Source organism: Tursiops truncatus, chromosome 9 (assembly GCF_011762595.2).
Source record: "Tursiops truncatus isolate mTurTru1 chromosome 9, mTurTru1.mat.Y, whole genome shotgun sequence".
Taxonomy (NCBI): domain Eukaryota; kingdom Metazoa; phylum Chordata; class Mammalia; order Artiodactyla; family Delphinidae; genus Tursiops; species Tursiops truncatus.
In genome coordinates, this window is record NC_047042.1 from 104,368,030 (window position 1) to 104,385,374 (window position 17,345).

Here is a 17,345-nt window from a genome sequence, read left to right on the forward strand (position 1 = left end):
GCTACCTCCCTGGCCTCCGTGCGGCTGGGCAAGGGCACCTCGTCCCACAGTGAAGACTGTCCCTTCCACTAGATGCTAAGCTGGGACCTGGCCATCGTCACCCGGGCCAGGCGTGGAGTCGACACACAGTAATTATTTGTTGAATGAATAAACACAAAGTAGGCTCTTCACACAGCATTAATTTCACACCCATGTCACAAAATATTAAAGGTATAATGTGTACCTGATCCTCCAAACTCCTCATACAATGAAAGCCAACATTTTGTATGTTTACTTATCTATCCATTTATGTGTGCACTAAAATTTATTTGTAATTTTCCTAAAATTTATTTGTATCTTTTCCTAGTCTACAAAAAAACAAAAGAATACAGATGATGAAATGGAAAAATATCTAAATAAAAAAACAAAACAGGTCCAGGGAAAATATTGATAAAAATAAGACAGGAAAAAATCCTGGCGGGAGATTAGAGTGCAGACCTGCAGGCGGTACGTCCCCTCTGGCTGCTGAACCTGACCTGCGGACTTGAGCCCGAGCTTCCCAGAGGCCAGAGCGAAACCCAGAAATAATCAGCCACGAGAGTCACAGCATCGTGTGGACGACGCACGTCAGCTGATGCGATTCCACGGAGAATGTTGCCAGTGGCGGCCCACGTAGCGGCTGCAGGTCCCTCAAAAAAAGTCAAGGAGGTAAGATGCCACGACGGTTTGGGGAGAGGCTCAGGTGCTGTCTGACGCAGGGACCCCAAGTCTAGAGGGATGACGCAGAGGCCTAATCCACTTCAGAGCTTTCGCAAAGACGCTGCAGCCACAAACTGTGCGACTGTAGGTCACGGCTTCTTTTCAGGCGGAAGTGTGTAGAGACTCAGCGTGTAATTTAGATGTGCAATCCTGTGCCCTAATTCTATCTGTTTAATCCAGTAATTTAATTTCAGAAGTGTGTTAGGACGAAGCTTAGCTCCAGAGCAGGGTTTACGGAGATAGAACTGGTTTAAACGCATCAGTCACAGACACATGATGTCATTGTGACAAGCGATTATTGCTTAATGATAATGCTAATCAAGTATTCTTAACCGCGACACATGGAGGAACCACATCTTCGGTTAAGAACTTCTGGGTGGAAGAGCTGAGCAGCTTCCGTCTTCAGGTTCCACCACGAGGGTCACGGCGGCTGCCAGGCTGGTGGCTTCTCATTCCCTGCAGTGGTCTGTGGGTTTTTGCAGACACTTGCTCCAGGGAGACACTGGGCAGAGACACTCCGCAGCACCATGGGGGCCGAGCAGCCTTGTCAGGGCGGAGGTGCTTGGCCGGCACACCCTGCGCACAGCTGCAGGGCACTCGGGGGCTATTCCACCGTCGGGGGGACCGAAGGCTGACTCATCCCCTGACACCCCTGACCCAGACATGAGGCCTCTGTGTCCCCAGTAGATGCAGCAGGAGTGACAGCCGCAGTGCCTGGCGTCGGGGCCCAGGCTCAAGGGGCTCGAGGTCCGTCCCCCGGGACTCTCCCCTCCATTCTGTGAGGAAGCTCAGGCCACCCTGGGGAGGCAGCCCCTTGGGTAAGAGCTGAGGCTCCTGGTCAGCAGCCGGGCATCGCTCCCAGCTGACCGCCAGCCCCACCTGCCAGCTGTGTGAACCCGCCATCTTGGGAGTGGCCCCTCCAGCCCTGGTTGGGGGGCCCACCTCACGCCCACCCCCACCATCTCTGCCAAAACTACAGATCTGTGAGCAACTCAAGGGATCACGCAGCCCCTGGGCTTCGGGAGAACTTGTTTGCTGTGTAGGAAGACGGCCAATCATGACCGTGAGTTCCGGGAGGGCCCGAGCTCCCAAACCCATGACTCCGGGGGCCCCAGGGATGGGGAGCGCTTCCTCTAGGGTCAGGAGCCATTGGGTCCCAGGGACTCGCCCCTCTGGATGTTCACCCAGATCCAGCTCTGTAATGGAGGTGGCACCATGGGACGCGGACTCCTGGAGGGGTGGGCAGGGGCCTCGCCACATCTACCCCCCCCCCCCCGGTGGCAGCATGACCCTCAGCTTCGAGTTGGGGGGATGGAGGAGGGGGAGGGGGAGGGGATGGAGGAGGGGGAGGGGGGTGGAGGGGGAGGAGAGGGAGGGGTCATGTGGCCTCCAAGAGGTGTCCCCACAGTGCCTGGTGTCACGCAGCAGGCGAGGCTGCAGCTGGAGAACAGAGGCCCCGTGTCCTTGGCTGGGCCGTCTCCTGAGTGGGTTTCAGGACCCAGGCCAAGCCAGGCCCGCTGTCTCACCTGGCGGGGCCCCCAGGCTGGAGCACCTGCCCTTCCAGGCTGTGATTCCCACGGCACTCTGCTCACTGACAAGCTCTGAGGTCACTGAAGCTGTACTTCCTGGATGGTGCAAGGAGTTTCCATTTATAACCTGTAACAGAGCTGCCACCTTCCGTGCTCCTGCCCCACGGAGGTCAGGCCGGGGTGAGGGGTGTGATGCTAACCGTTAAGCATGAGAGACAGTCCCCAGAGCTGGCCTCCGGCCGCCCCACCCAGACCTCCGCCTCCTGACCGGAGGGAGCGAGTGAGACGCAGAGTCTGGACCGGAGGAGGAGAGGGCTGCAGTGTCTTTGGCGTCTGGGAAGCCAGGAGCCGAGCACCAGATGCAGTGGAGGGTCCCAGGGCTGATCCCAGGGAGGGTGGCAGTTCTGGGAGCTGTGGGTGGGGTTGGAGGGGCCCTGACCAGGTTTCTCCACCTCTGTGCACCCAGCTCCTGAGGGCCTGCACCCCAGCCCGTTTCCTGACCGTCCGCTTCTCCTCCCTCTCCGTTAGGACCCACCACCACTTGGAGCTGCTACGCTTTGCGCGAGCCACACGTCAGGAATTCTGAATTGAAAAGGGGATTGTGCAGAAGAGACCCAGAGGGGAAGGAGCTTCTGCCAGGCCACAGCCTGCTTTGTTTATCCCTCTACCACCCTTCCCCTGGGCCTGCTGTACTTTGCTGGCTGCATAGTAAGTATTTTCTCTACTGTATGTCCACCACCAGAGATGCGTTCGTTGGGGTGTTCCTCTCTTATAACATCCCTGAGAGGTTTAACACGTTCCGCCATTGAGTTTTTAGGCTATGACACGGACGACCTTTTGCCATTCATTTAAACTGCACACTCACAAAAACTCCCTACAGAAAAAGGCAGCAGAAGTGGGGAGGGGGGAAGGCAGGTTCAGAGTCCGGAGAACACCGAGGCCTGCTTTTGCGCAGTCTGTCCACAACCGCGGCTCGCTCCGCGGGCTCTGAAGTGCTTTGGGAAATGGCCACACCACACTGAGTGACCTGCCTGCTCTCTGCCTCACAGTCTGGGAGGGAGCGCCCAGGGGCCAGGCCGCCTCCGTTACCTGTGTCCCCCAGGCAGGGCCGCCATCCCCGGCACGCACGCCATGAAGGCTGGGCATGGGGCGGGGATGAAAGGCAGCACCTCCGAGGCCCCGGAACCCGGCCCCTGAGCAGATGCTCCTGCAGACGCGCGTCCGGCGGCAGGACGGCCTCGAGGCCCAGACGCGTGAGTCCCCGCACAGTAGCTTCCGACACCCTTTACTGAAACGAGACAGGGGCTGCCCTCCTGCCAGGGTCTAAGTCACAGGCATGGCGCGCAGGAGGCCGGCAGCCACTGGCCTGCCCGCAGCACCGCCCTCGTCTCAGCGCTTCTCTAGCGCAGCGTCAACCCTGCCCTCTGCAAACCGGGGCCGGGGAGAGCGAGGACAATCGGTGGGCGAATAGGGGTTTGGTTTTACTAGCGTTTCTCCAGACCCTGGACGCACTGGTGGCAAGGAGCCTTCAAGCAGCTCCTGGGGGCGTAGCCTGGGCTCGGCGGACACACGGTGTCCCGTCTTCCTGGGCGTCCGCCCCCTGAGAGCCCAGCTCCCGGCACGGGGACAGACCCGTGTGCAGGGGTGCCGGGTGGAGGCTCTTGGAGCTGAGAGCAGGAGACAGTGTGGAGACCCAGGCAAGTCAGGGTCAAAGGTTAGCAGGCGTCCATGCGCCTGGCTTGAGCTTTATTTCAGCAAAAGCCCCGTTTCCTTCACCTCCCACCACAGAGCAAACCCCCCCCTCCAGGTTAGCTGGCAGCTGAGCTACCACCAAGGTGCCTTTTAACGTCGTTGGACACCATCTCCTGCCCCTCTCCTGCCTTCTCCGCGAAGGGGGTCCCCAGCTTGAGAAATGCTTAGAACATGTCACGTTTGCCCAGCGTAAGGGTCTGACACCTAAACACAACTGCTCCCCCGCGAGGCACCTGCTCAGATTCCTTGCAGGCACTTGAGAGAGATGGAGGGTCTGGGGAAGGTTTTGCTGGAAGAAGCTGAATAGAGGCAGAACTTTCAGAGGAAGATGCAACCATGAGGGGAGGAGGGGGGACGCAGGTGGACCTGAGCTCAGCCATCCCCTCCAGGCACGGACCACGGGCACGTCCTGGGGGCACCTTGAGCTCTCCAGTTCCACAGCCTGGGGTCACATGACGCGCTGTCCAGGAGCTTCCAGCTCACGTTTTGGATGTGTGCGCAGACTCACTGGGCGGAGCAGACCCAAGCCACCCGCCCTCCTGGGGGGAGGGTGGTCTCGCCCCGGCCGCTGGGATCTGCACACAAGTGCAGCACAGCTGTCAAGTAAGGGTACTGAACATGGCTTTCAAAAGAAGCTATTTCTTTTTGATTGAAAAAGAAGAACTGAAAACTACAGAAAGTTATAATGAAAGTAAGCTACTTATCACTAGGGATATTCTTGTACATTTTTTCTCTAGGTTTTTTCCCTATTTACACGCATACACACCCCTCCTCATTTATAAACACGAATGGAGAGGGACCACTTCAGGGTGCTTGTGAAGATTTTTAAAGGTCGTTTGGAGTCCTCACTCTGGAACCTTCTATGAGCATTCATGAGCTGGCCCTTCTCTGCTGGTGCCTGGGAAATTCCTGCCCTGGGAAAGGGAAGGAAAGGACCCAGGGACACCCCCCTCCCCCGACCCTGGGGGCACTTAGGAATGTCTAGTGCGAAAACAGTCATTTGGGTTTGTCTGCCTGTTTCCTCATTACTGGGTTCAGGTTAAACATCTTCAGCAAGACTATTATACACAGGGTGTCCCGTGCCCCCCACTGCACCAGCTTAGGGGGCTGGGTGCTGTCCATTGGACCCCGCTGTCAAGGGTCCCTCCTCCACCTGTGACGAATAAGCGCCTGCTGGTGGTCCTGAGAGGCTGTGACCCCCCCCCCTTCCTCAGAGACCTCCCCGCGGGGGCAGCTCCCGCTGACCCGCCTCACCCGCTGCGGTCAACGCACTCGTTGGAAGCCCCCCATCCCGCATCTGAAAGAATTCTTTAAAGATGGAAGGGAAGAGCCTGAAGAAATAAAAACGTTCGAGATAAAGGAAAGACAGGCTGTGTAGTCTGACTCCGTCTTTGAGAAGAAGCCCAGGCCCAGAGTGGAGGCAACGGGAGGGCGTGGCGCTTCCTAGAGGAGAACCCGACGGCCTGCTGTTTGGAAACGAGAGGGAGGCTGCGAGGGCCACCCCCACCCCCGGAGCACCCGGAGGACAGTCCTGCCGGAGGAAGGTCTGGCACTCAAGGCCTGGATGATGCCCCTCCCCGCCTTCTCGTCCCAGTATTTTCCCCTCAATCTCTCTCCACACACAGCGCACCAGAGAGGATGGCTGCCTTCCCTCAAGAGCAAACAGATCCACGAATCCTTGTTGGAAACAGCAGCGTCACAAACACGCTGGGGGGCGTCGTGGGATTTCCCGGCAGGGGCCGCTGCCCCTCTGCCGGCTCCCCATGTCCCAGGTGAGTCACGCTCCAAACTGGCGAATGGGGCAGCAACGCGGGGCCTGCCCAGCTGGTCCTGCCTCTTGGGAAGCCCTGGCAGGAAGCTCCCTTAGTGGCCAGGCCCATGGCCCACAGGTTCAGACCGAAAACAGCATCCCGACCTGCGTTTCGGGCCCGGACAGCCCTTCCCTTCCTGGACACGACTGCCCGCGCTTGCGTCCCAGCGTGAGACGCAGCTTCGCCTACAAGGGACAGTATCTCTGATAATCCGTTCATATGTGACACCCAAAATTAGATCTCGAAACAAGTGGAAATTTGCTGACTGTTCTTTACTTTTCCCTTTAGCTTTGGATGTAAAGGAAAAGCAGAGTGCAGCATCTACCTGAAAGTTGGTTCTTCTCAACCACCGCCAAGGAAAATGTTTGGATCAATAATATTGATACACAATTGACTTTTACAGTGTTAAAGTACCTCTAGACAAATCACCACAGCACGGTGCAGAACACCCAAATTCAAACCAAATTAGAGTAAAAATCAACTCCGACAAGGACCACCTAAGGAATTAAAAGTCACGGAACAAAAGCTGAAAGGGAATGAAGCAAACTCGGGTGAAAACCGCAGCGTCCAGCGGTGACCCATGTTCTGATGACCTCGTGAAGGACGGACGAGGAAAACAACCAAAATGTCAAAACCAAACCTCCCCGTTCGGCTCCAGATGGCGGGTTAGAACCTACCCTGTAACGTGGGTCTCGGAGTCCCTCCGGGAACCAACAACTCAGTGCTTTTAAGCTGCTCTTCCTTCTGTGAACCGTCATCACGCAAGCAACAGCCCGTCCACTGGACCAGCTTCCGGTCAGTCTGCTGCACTCAACTCCCACCTCGCCTGGAAACAGACCGAATCGCTCCTGCAAAGCCCCAGCTTGAAGCGATGCTGTGTTTGAGGAAGATGTCCATCTGCCTCGTCAGGGCCTCGGAAGGCCCCTCCCCGGGCTCTTGGGCCCCTCAAACAAATGCCACTTGAATGCAAAACTTTCTTTTTTTGGTCACCAGGATGCAAGCCTTAAATATAACCGTGGCGCCAACCAGCTTAGGACACCTCTTGAGTTTAGGTAGCAATGCTACGTCGAAAATGCCAGATAGTGCCTGACAGTCCTGGAGGGTCGGTGACTCCTCGATATGGGAAGTCGAGCCCTGGGTGCCCAGCTCCTGCCGACGAGGGTCTGCCTGGCACTCAGTGGGTCCCGTGCCCCTCGGGGGCGGCCCGGGGCAGAAGGGTGTGGGCTGGTGTCCACACAAAGCACTGTTCCTCAGCTGACCAGTCAGGGAGGGCCGGGTTTCTTTGGGGGCCTGCAGGCGGCTAGAATAACCCTCCTTGCGGGCCCACCACGTGACGTGGCACGTTCCCATCCTGCTAGGGCAGGGGGGCCACCCCTAGCGAGGATCTGCCTTCACTGCCCCGGGAGCCTGCCCCTCCAGCGACCCTCACGGCTGAGGGGCGAGAACCTGCTGCTGGCGCTACTCCTGGGGCCTCAGAAAGCCAAAGACAAGCCCTCGACTCTGAACAGCAAGATGTGTGGGGCTAGGAAGCTGGCCGGGTGTACGTTCTGAGCCGCAGGCCACCTGGAGTGGCCTGACGCACAGTATTTCCTGGGTCACAGCGGATGAAGACTTCGGCCTAATTGACCGACCAACTGGGCCCCCCGCCCCCCTGAATTCACCCCTGAGATCGACCAGCCTGTGGGCCATTAACCTGCCGACTTAATTCCCCGCGGTTGTTAAAAATGAGCGACGTGCGTCGCTTAAGCAAGACGCTCGAACGTGAACAGTAAACAGCTTGAAATCGTCACCCTGGTCCACACCCATCAAAGCGTCTACGGCACCGGCGGCGGAAGGCCAGGCTCGCGTGACTCCGATCTTCCCCACCTGGCGTTGCCGCCACAGGTGCTGAGTCAGGGGCTGGGCTCCGCGTCTGTGTCGGCGTCGGACAGGAGGCTTCCTGGGCTCTGCAGCGAGGCAGAGGCGTGCGGCGGAGGGGAATGGGCGGGTCTGGGCTCCGTATCCCCAGAAGTTCTCCTCAGACAAATGTATTGATGGTCACTGGTTCTCCTGCCCGTCGAGAACAGAGGGAGGTTGGGTTATAAGTGAGGAGCAGCTTTGTTGAAATTACTGTTAATTAAAATGATCAATATTATGTCTAAAAAGGATAGCTTTCAGGGAACAAAGTCGTCCTCCAGCTGCCGTGTCCACAGGAGGTCAGCAGGCTCACGGTGCCCTCGGGGGTGGGATTTGCAGACTCATCGGTGACCTGCTAAGAGCAGGAGGCGTCCCTCAGCCGTGTTTGGAGCCAGAGGGAGGGAGTCAGCACGAAGAGGAAAGAGCCACAGCTCCTACCCCGCAGGAACACGGTCATCCAGGCACGGGAGCTGCTGGGGCCGCCCTGCAAAGTCAGACGTCCGGGTGTGCTCTCTACAACCTCAGCAGAGACAGCAGAGACCAGCTACAGACTCATACGTGTGCAAGGTCCCCACTGGTCCCAGCTGTCCCTCAAAGAGGGAAACCAGCGTCCGCCCTCAAAGAAGGGATTCGGAAAATGACGATCGCACAAATTCTCATCCATTCCAGCACTTCCTTCTGGCGCACAAATGTCACGTGCAGAGAGAGGCGTCAGGAAAGCGGGCGATGAAAGCTTCGTTTCCTTTCCTTAAAGAGAAGAGGTGTCGGGTGGTGGAATAACCTGGCTCCTTCGCTAAGGGACCCCAGTGCACCCCGTGCTGTTCGCCTGGGATGGGGCCGCCGGAGCTCTCGCTTTGCTGTGATTTACGGGATTATGTTACTAGGATGCGTTACGGTGGGAACTTACAAAAGGACACATGAAACCCTCCCGGCACCCTCGACAAGAAGGGGTCATCACGCGTATCTGAGCTGGTGTTACGACTCTGAGTACCACACCGTGTTTATTTAATTGGGTGTAAAATAATCTTATTAATAGGAACTCCGCTAATTCAGAGCTTATGGTGTCCACCAGGTCCACACTGAAGCTGAAAAGTCGCTGTCAAAAGTAAGGTTCCGGGGGCTTCCCTGGTGGCGCAGTGGTTGGGAGGCCGCCTGCCGATGCAGGGGACACGGGTTTGTGCCCCGGTCCGGGAAGATCCCACATGCCACGGAGCGGCTGGGCCCGTGAGCCATGGCCGCTGAGCCTGCGCGTCCGGAGCCTGTGCTCCGCAGCGGGAGAGGCCACAACAGTGAGAGGCCCGCGTACAGAAAAAAATAAAAGAAAAAAAAAGAAAAAAGTAAGGTTCTGGGATGAGCTGAACAACCTCACGGATCGCGGCTCATGCTGTCACGTGCAACCTTGGTTCAGACCTTGGCTTCTCGTCTGACGGCCGACCTGGACCAGCTCTCCTGCGTGAATCTTGGAAGACGCCATAGGATTCTGCTTTCGGACCACAGCCTTTGGAGTCTGTTCACGTCTTGTCTTGGCTCCAGGCCCCTGAGGCACTGCCCTGTTTTTGTCCAAGTAGGAAATGAAGCCGAGGAGAGGCGCATCTCCTGGAGCGGCCGGGAGGGCAGGCGTGTGGTCGGGCCACGCGGAACGGCTGCTCTCTCACTCTCTGTACGTCCCCGCCTCACCGACGCCCCGCTTGTGACCGTGCCTGGCCGGCTCCTGGCCCCCCGCCCAGCGACTGTTCTGATCCTCAGGCCAGAACAGCTCCACCTGCTAGTTTATTAAAGGGAAACATCTGCCCTCGCGGTGATGGTTAACCTGAGGGCGGGGAGGGACCTACCCAGCTGCTGGTTTCCCTGGTAACGGACATCCGCTCCCCTGTAAGCGGCCTCCTTCTCCCCTGAGTAGCTGAGATTGCTGCCCTGTCCTGCCTGCTGTCCACGGTGGCGGGGGGTGTTATTCCGGAACCCTTTGCCTCTAACGCGTAAGATCCCCCATCCAACAAACCCCTGTTTTCCCTGCCGCTGCCCCCGGGCTCTGTCTTGGGTCTCGAGGTGACGGCAGGGCCCGCAGGCCTGCGGGGTGCAGCCCAACGGGGCTTGAGCTGCAGGACTGTCCCTCCCACCCCTGCCCGGGGCGCATCCTCCGTCAGCGTGGGAGCCCTTCTGGGGAGAGGCTGAGTGTCAGCCCCTCCGTGGTGGTGAGTCCAGCCTCTAGAAGGTGAAGATAATCATATAAACGTGCCGCCGTGGTCCTGGTGTCCTGTTGCTGCCGCGTGTGAGGTCGGCTTCCCAGGGGGCACGGACAGAGTGGCCTGAGCCCGAGAGCTGCAGGGCTCGGGTGCCCACTGGGGTTTCTTTTTTAATAGGAAAATATTACTTTAATAAGGAAACGCAAGTAGGGTAGGAGTGATCTGGGGACACTGGCGATCCCCACGTGATGGTCTGCTTTTCCTGGAGCAAAACACTGCAACCAGGAGACGGACAAAGGGTCCAAGAGCCCAGTAACCTTCACCTTCCGAGGAAGAGAAGGAGGGATTGGTGAGTCTCTCAGAGAAGAAATCAGGCGTCTTCCTTCCCCTGGAGCTGGCAGTGGGCGCAGGGCATGTGGGGTTCTGGCATCGGGGGAGGGCTGCACCCCATTCTAGTGACCAGTGGGTGGGGCCCCTAGTGCCCACTCACCTCCCCCAGGCCTGGCTCGAGCCCGTGAGGCCATGACCGAGCCCCCAGGGCCTGACGGCCAAGACCAGGCGAGGCACTGGCGCGCACCTGCCCTTGGGGGCGGGTACGGGGGCCCCAGGGGCACAGCCCGGAGCGCGGGAGTACTTGGCCGCATTGCTGTTAAAGTGACTTGACGCACAGAGTCCAAGGTCGGAGAGGCTGTGACAGCAGCTGCCTCTGACGCCCCGCCTGCTCCACGTCTCGACATTTTAGCCGTTTCCTCTGGATTCAGGTATCTGATCACCCAGAAATCTGACTGAATTGTCAAGGAGCTCTTTCCTAATCTATCCATTTTTAAATTATCTGTGGACTCCTTGCACCTGGAACCCTGGCCTGACTGGTTCCATCATGCTTGGCCCACAGGAGGTGCTGGACGCACAGCAGAGGGACAACACACCCCGTGGTGACCTTATTTCTCCAGTGTCACATGGCCAGCAGTGGCCTGAGGGAGCTGCGCCGGGGTCCAGAGGTCCTGGTGGGCAGCCCCCACCCCCATCCTGGCACCGGGCTCAGGACGGCGCCCAGGTCCCTCTGGTGGTCCCAGCAACAGATCCCGTCTTGGGTGCCCTGGACCCCCTTCCTCTCTGTCCCACCTCAGTCTCCAAACTCAAACCCAGTTCCGGCAGGAGGAGAAAGGCAGGAGCGGCAGGAGGAACAGCACTAACCTGCCAGCAGCCGGGCTGGATGAAGGTACCATCCACTCTGCCCTCCAGAGCTGGCTCTGCTTCAGAAAGGAGCCCAGCACGGGCCCGGCACCGCAGTTGCCAAAGCTCTGAAGGTCCCGCCTGCGGAACCCTAAGTAGCCACGTGCAGGGAAGACGCCCCAGTGCAGTTTCAACCATGGGAAGCCCGGCCGGTGGGACACAGGCCCCTCCAGGTGGAGGGTGGGGACGCAGCCTCACTGGCCCTGTCACCTGTCAGCACACGGTCACACAGGGGCTGCTGTGGCACCTGCCCTCACTCACGAGAGAAGAACCCTCTTCCTTCTTCCACAGATGCACAGACAACCTCATCCGGTCCCACACGAGGCCTGCTTTGTTCCTGCCTCTGTTTCCCCAGCTTTCTTACCCAAAGGAGTCGCGGCAGGAGCTAACACATGTGTGAAAATTGTGGGATTTAGGAAAATTGTTAAACCTGGAAAGTGTGACAGAAATTCTAGGGCAGCATCTTCTAAGTAACGCTTACATTTGGTGGGGGGAAAATCACCATTTTCTGGCTTACTGACCCTCTTTGGTGACATCACAAAGTCAGATGGTCCTGGGACTAATTTTATTACCTCTGAATGACCCCTTTACAACAGAAACGACCGCCAGGCCTAGTTCTCCACAGCCTTCAGATGTGGCCCCTCTCCTGGGAGGGGAGCCATGAAAGTTCTTCTGAGGAGCAAGTGCACGGCCACCAACGGGATGGAGGGGGGCTGACGGCTCCCCGGACGGCACTGAGATGGAGGGTCTGTTTCCCAGGCCCTCCTTGGCCCGAGGAGGCTGGACGAGGGGATTTTAGCATTTGGGTTGCCTCCTACCCTCAGGACAGCCGGCACCTGGTGGCAGAATTCAGGACCCAAACCCCCTGGGATCAGATCGAAACCGAAGCCATGGTGACCAGAGGGTCGGGTCGGCGGGGACCAAGGTTCAAAGGAATCAGTGGCCCGAGTGCTGCGGCCTGTGTCCCCGTGTCCCTGGTCCCATGTCCCTGAATGTAGGCTGCGCGTCCGGGTCACCACCCTGGGCTGCTCTGAGCAGAGCCTGACCTCGCCTCCCGCCACCTCCTGGAGGTCCTTCCCTACCTCCTTCCTTTCTGACGCTCCCAGGCCTGTCACCCACCTTCCACCAACCTCCCCCGGCACTACGGGCAGATGACCTGAGCCCCATGTGGACAACCAGCTGGACCTGGTCCACAGCGGGCACATCAGCCCCGTCAGCCCCCCGCCAGCCCCTCCCTCAGGGCCCCCTGTCCTCCCGTCCTGCCTTGTCTTCACCCCACACTCTGACCCCCCTCTGAGTCCTGCTGGGCCCCCTGAGGACCCTCAAGTCCGGCCCCTCGTCCTCTCCCGCCGCCTCGCCCTCAGTCCACCCTGGACGTCTGCCACGCTGGCCCCACGGCTGCCGGAACAGGCTGAGCTCCCGACATGGGTGCCTCCAGAGTCTGGGTTCAGCCACACCACCGCGCTCCACGGGCGGCCTCGAGGGTCCAGGGCTTCACGCACTTTCCAGGCTTTCCGGCAGCTGTAATCTTACCTGTGACGCTCAGAGATCGCACGGCTGGCACCGCTCTCAGGCGCTTCGAACCAGACGGCACCACACAGAGCTGGGGTGGAGGCGCGGGGAAGCAGCCCCTTCCTCCCGCGACTCGGGGTGTAACCGGGAAGCCGGCGCGGGGCTGTGGGGCCTCGGGGGCCACGACTGGGCGTCACAAGTGGGCACTGCACGTGCCACTCACAGGTTCAAGCCATTGCCGTATGGTGACGTGCACATGAACACTGAAAACTACGAAGTGACTATTTGGGGAGATACAACTGGGCATCCGGAGAGCCCCAGAGGCCCCACCAGACACGCTGGTGCTGACGGGAATCAGCGTGATCAGTGGACGAGGTGACATCCGGTCAAGGGTGTCCCTTTGCCGCTCTGGTCAGGAAGAAACCGAACTGGGGAAAAATCCCACCCGCAGCAACAGCAACCAGAGAAACCCAGGCAAGGTGGGCTGTCTACGAAGAAAACACAAAGCTTTGCTGAAACACTTGAAGCGAATCCTTCAAAAATGGAAAAATTAATTACACTGCTGGACTGGAGGACTCAGTGGTGAAAAGCCACTCATTACAGAGAACATATAATTTAATACGTTCGTGATGAGAATCCTGATCCGGGGAGTCTCGATAAGCTGGCTCTGAGAGATCCTTGGGGTTCAGGTCTTAGAAGAATAAATATGTAGGAACAGGCAAGAAATTGAGGGGAAGAATGAACAACTCGCTCTGCAGATATTAAAACACATCATCAAATACCGAGGTGGCATCATGCCGGCGCAAGAACCAGCATCTGCATCGGTGGAATAAAATAGATTGTCCAGAAACAGAGCTGATCACACCAGGGAGTTTAGTGATAACGGTGGCATTTCACACCCATGGGTAATGAAGGAATGATCCAATAAACACAATTGGGAAAATGAAGTATCCTTTTGTAAGAAAATAAAGTGAGATTCCTATCACATTCCACGTGAAAAGTTAGATGGCTCAAAATCTAAATGTAAAAAACAGTGAACTACAAAGCAATTAGAAAGAAGAGTAAAATACCTGCCTTGGCGCTAGACTGTCACAAAACCTAAGCTATTCTTACAAATCTGTAAGTCTTAAAAGAGTACTATTTCCAACGTGCAAATGGCTTCTACAAATCAGCAAAGAAAACAATAAAAGAAAAATGAGCATCGATTATGATCGAGTAAATGGTAGAAGACATGAAGGGGAAATTAGTGCGTGAAACGATGCTCAACTTTGTAATAATTACAAAATGAACACTAAACAATATTTTGCCCACCGCACTGGCAAAAGTTAAAAAGCTTGATAATATCTTTTTTCCCGTATACTTCTATTATGTGTATAAATTGGTAAAGCCCTTTTGGAGGGTAATTTGGCAATAAAAATGCACATACTCTATGAGCAAAAAAATCCCATTTCTTGTAAATCTAATTTACAAAACTTATAGCACAAATGCCTATATTTGTACAAGAAGAGCAACTCCAGCATTGCCTGCAACGGCAAATAAACAAATAGGAAACGAGCCATCACTGAGGGTATTTCAACGTTTCGTTCTTAAAAAGGAGATGTGTCTCTAGGTCCTCATGGGAAAGACCCATACGTGACTGCTTGTTGGTAAGTCTTTTAAGCGAATTGTGGAACCATAGCCAACGCCCAATCTCACTTTTGAAAACAAAAACAACAAAATCTAACAAGAAACAATGACCCAAACCCATGTATCTGAGCACTGTACGCATGGAGGGAACCCAGACACACATCCCAGTGTATGCTTCTGGGGGCTGCAGTGGGCAGGGGTCACGGGGTGAGACCCTCAGAGCCTCACGCGCTCCGTGGAGTCTGACCGTGAGGGAGGGTGAAAGGCTCATTTTCTCCTTCTGTTTGTTTTTGATAGTTTTTGAGCCACAGAGAAGCCGGAAAGGACAAGTGCTCGGCTGGCTCGGGTAAACGAGTGGTGTGAGCGGTGTGGATGCAGGTCCCGCCCTGGGGAGGCGGCCGCGTGTGCAGAGACACTGCCTGCCTTCGCGGAACGGCGGAGGTGGCACTGAGTGTGGCTTCAAGGCCAGGACGCGCGTGGACGCCGTAGCCTGGGGGGCGCTGGCCCCAAGGGCGCGTCGGGCTGGGCCCGGGGCAGGCGGCCCCTCCCTCGGGTCCCAGGCGTCTGCCTGCTGGGCTCAGGGGCCGAGATTCCACGAACACTTTCTCCTGCTCCCTCCAAACCTGAGTTTCACCCTGAGCCCAGCTCACGGGGACAAGGAGAGCTAGAGCCACCCCTCGGGCTTTCTTTATTTTCAGAGAAACAGCCTTTCCACCAAGACCTTCTTGGCTTTTAAGTGAATTTGGCAACGAAAAGAGTATTAGCTGTAACCTTGCTCAGAACTTCAACAATTCTTGGTTTTGCTGGAAACCCAGATTATTATTCTAGGAGCTTTCTGTTGCAGATCACCTTTCTCGGAGACCTGACCTTTGAAACAGGCCTTACACCCAAGCGTGCCCTCACCTGCTGCCCGCCTGCCCACACTTCCCTTGTTCCACGTCCCACAGTCAAAGTGGGCGAGGGCACCCCCCCCGGGTGCCCTCCCCGTCCGGGGCTCCTGCAGGCTACCGGCTCTGCACCGTGGCCTCACCTCCCACCCGCCCCCGGGCAGGCAGCCGAGCTCGGCCCACATTCTCTGCTTTCCTGAGGCTCAGAGCGGAGCACACGCACCGATGGAGAGGCTCAGAGGTACCGCAGGGTAGGGGGGGACTGAGTCGCCATCCCAGGCCAGCCCCTGGCCAGGGCCTTAACCTCCCCCTACAGAGGCGCTCCCTCTCCTGGGCTGTCTGTGGGGGGAGAGGAGAGGGGGCTGCGTGTGAACCAGGAACAGACCACGTGCCCGTGCCAGGCCAGGTCTGAACTTCAGCACAGCGGGGGATCCTGGGGGCTGGAGAAGGGGTCCGGCCAGGGCACGGCTCCCCGAGCAGCCAGGGCGGCTGTGAGACCCCTGTGCTCCCCCAAGCCCACCAGGAGGACCTGGGGAATGCCAGGTGCTCACAGAGCAGCCCTGAAGTGATGAATGACGCTCGCCCCTCGGCCTGCCAAGCCTGCCGGAGCCCCCTCTGCTCCCGCATCCGGATGTGGGGCCCTGGGAGGCGTGACTTCCCACGGGAGAGCAGCGGGGCAGGAGCCTGTGCTTTTCAATGACCGCAGGAGCTGGGGCGCTTCTTACCCGTGGGCTTTACGTTTTAAAGCATTGCTGGTGATTTAACACAAGAAATCAATGAACACTCCGTTTTAACCGCAGAGGATCAATTTCTGTGTCATGCTCACGCGGCCACTGATGCAGTTTTAAAACCCATCACTTCTTTCTAAAGCAGAGCCAGGGACTTCGGCTGGGATTAATCAACAGTGATGAGCTTAAATAAATGAGATGAATTTTCTATATATCTTGTAGGGTGAGTTTCGGCTCAAATTAATGGAAGCCCTTTGTGCCGTGCTGGGTGGAGGTGGGGTGTGCCTGTGAGCTGCTCTCTGGGGCCTTGGGGACAGCGCCCAGCTGCACGTCTGCAGTTACATTTGCACAGCCAAGCACTGTGTTTACTGAAAGTGAATGTCATATATTAATAAAAACTGCAAGGTTTTCTGGAGAAGTTTAACTGGTACTTTATGTGAGACTGCAGACCTCAGTCTCCAGCTCAGAGATGACGGTGGTGGTGTTTCCATTTGGGGGCTCCCCGGGCTCCCCTTTTGTGCTAGCGCTGCAGGTGCGTGTGTTTCTGCGGGTGGAATTTCACTCTTGAGCCGTTCACACGTATGAAAATCCCAGCATCACAGAAATTCGGGGCAGGCAGGGCTCCGAGGGTCCTACATGTGACACGTCCGTTTCGGTTTCTCTTGGGGAGGTGATGGGAGGGGCACGTGTAGTTGGATCCGCGTGAGATTCCATCAAGCCCCCCTGAGCTAGGAGAGGCAAGAGACCGCTGTCCTGCTCAGAGACCGAGCCGTGGCTTCCGTGGGGTCGCACGTGCTGTCAGCAGCCCCAGCCTCGAGGACACACCGTCACTGTGGGGTCGCTGGGCCCTGGCGTCTGAGCCCAGGAGCACGTCCATGGCCGCGTCTTGGCCGGCAGGCCTCCCGCCGTCCCACGGAGGCCACGCACTCGCCTCCCCCGCAAGGTGGCCTTTGCGCGGATGCCCAGCCTGAACCCACCAGGGTGTCTGAGAACGCACGTGACCACAGACGCTGTCCTCATCCCCCGCCCCGCGCCGGGCTGCTTGGCCTCTGTTGGCTTGTTTCTTTCTCTTTCTTTCTCTTTGTGAATTTGCTTGCCGTTTATTCCAGAGCCTTTAAGACCGCCCGCCGTGGGCCAGGAGCACCGCGAGGGGCGCAGAGAGATCAATGTGGCCCCTTCCCGCATCCACCCGGGCTGGCGGTGGAGGGCAGTGCTTGGGAACGGCTCGGCCTCCGAAGGCCCCGTGGAGGCCGCGGGTCGATGTCGGAGGCGGACGGGCCTGGGCTCCAGCCCTGCGTCAGCGCTTCCAGCCGCTCAGTCCTCAGAAATGCACCCAATCTCTCGGGGCCTCGGCGTCCTCACCTGTGCCTGACGGAACCTATCTGGCAGCACGGCTTGGAGGAGAAAGGGCACCCCTGTGCAGCCCGGGCCACGGCGCGTGCGGGGGGTC

At 57.6% G+C, this 17,345-nt stretch overlaps 1 protein-coding gene and 1 pseudogene across 4 annotated transcripts in view; both read right to left on the reverse strand.

The window, feature by feature from the left end:
* PTPRN2 (protein tyrosine phosphatase receptor type N2) overlaps nt 1–17,345 on the reverse strand; it is a 689,600-nt gene that overhangs the window by 172,711 nt on the left and 499,544 nt on the right. The gene's annotated exons all lie outside the window — the stretch shown is intronic.
* Nucleotides 1–17,345, reverse strand: part of LOC141279602 (NACHT, LRR and PYD domains-containing protein 2 pseudogene) — a 30,998-nt pseudogene continuing 13,653 nt past the window's right edge.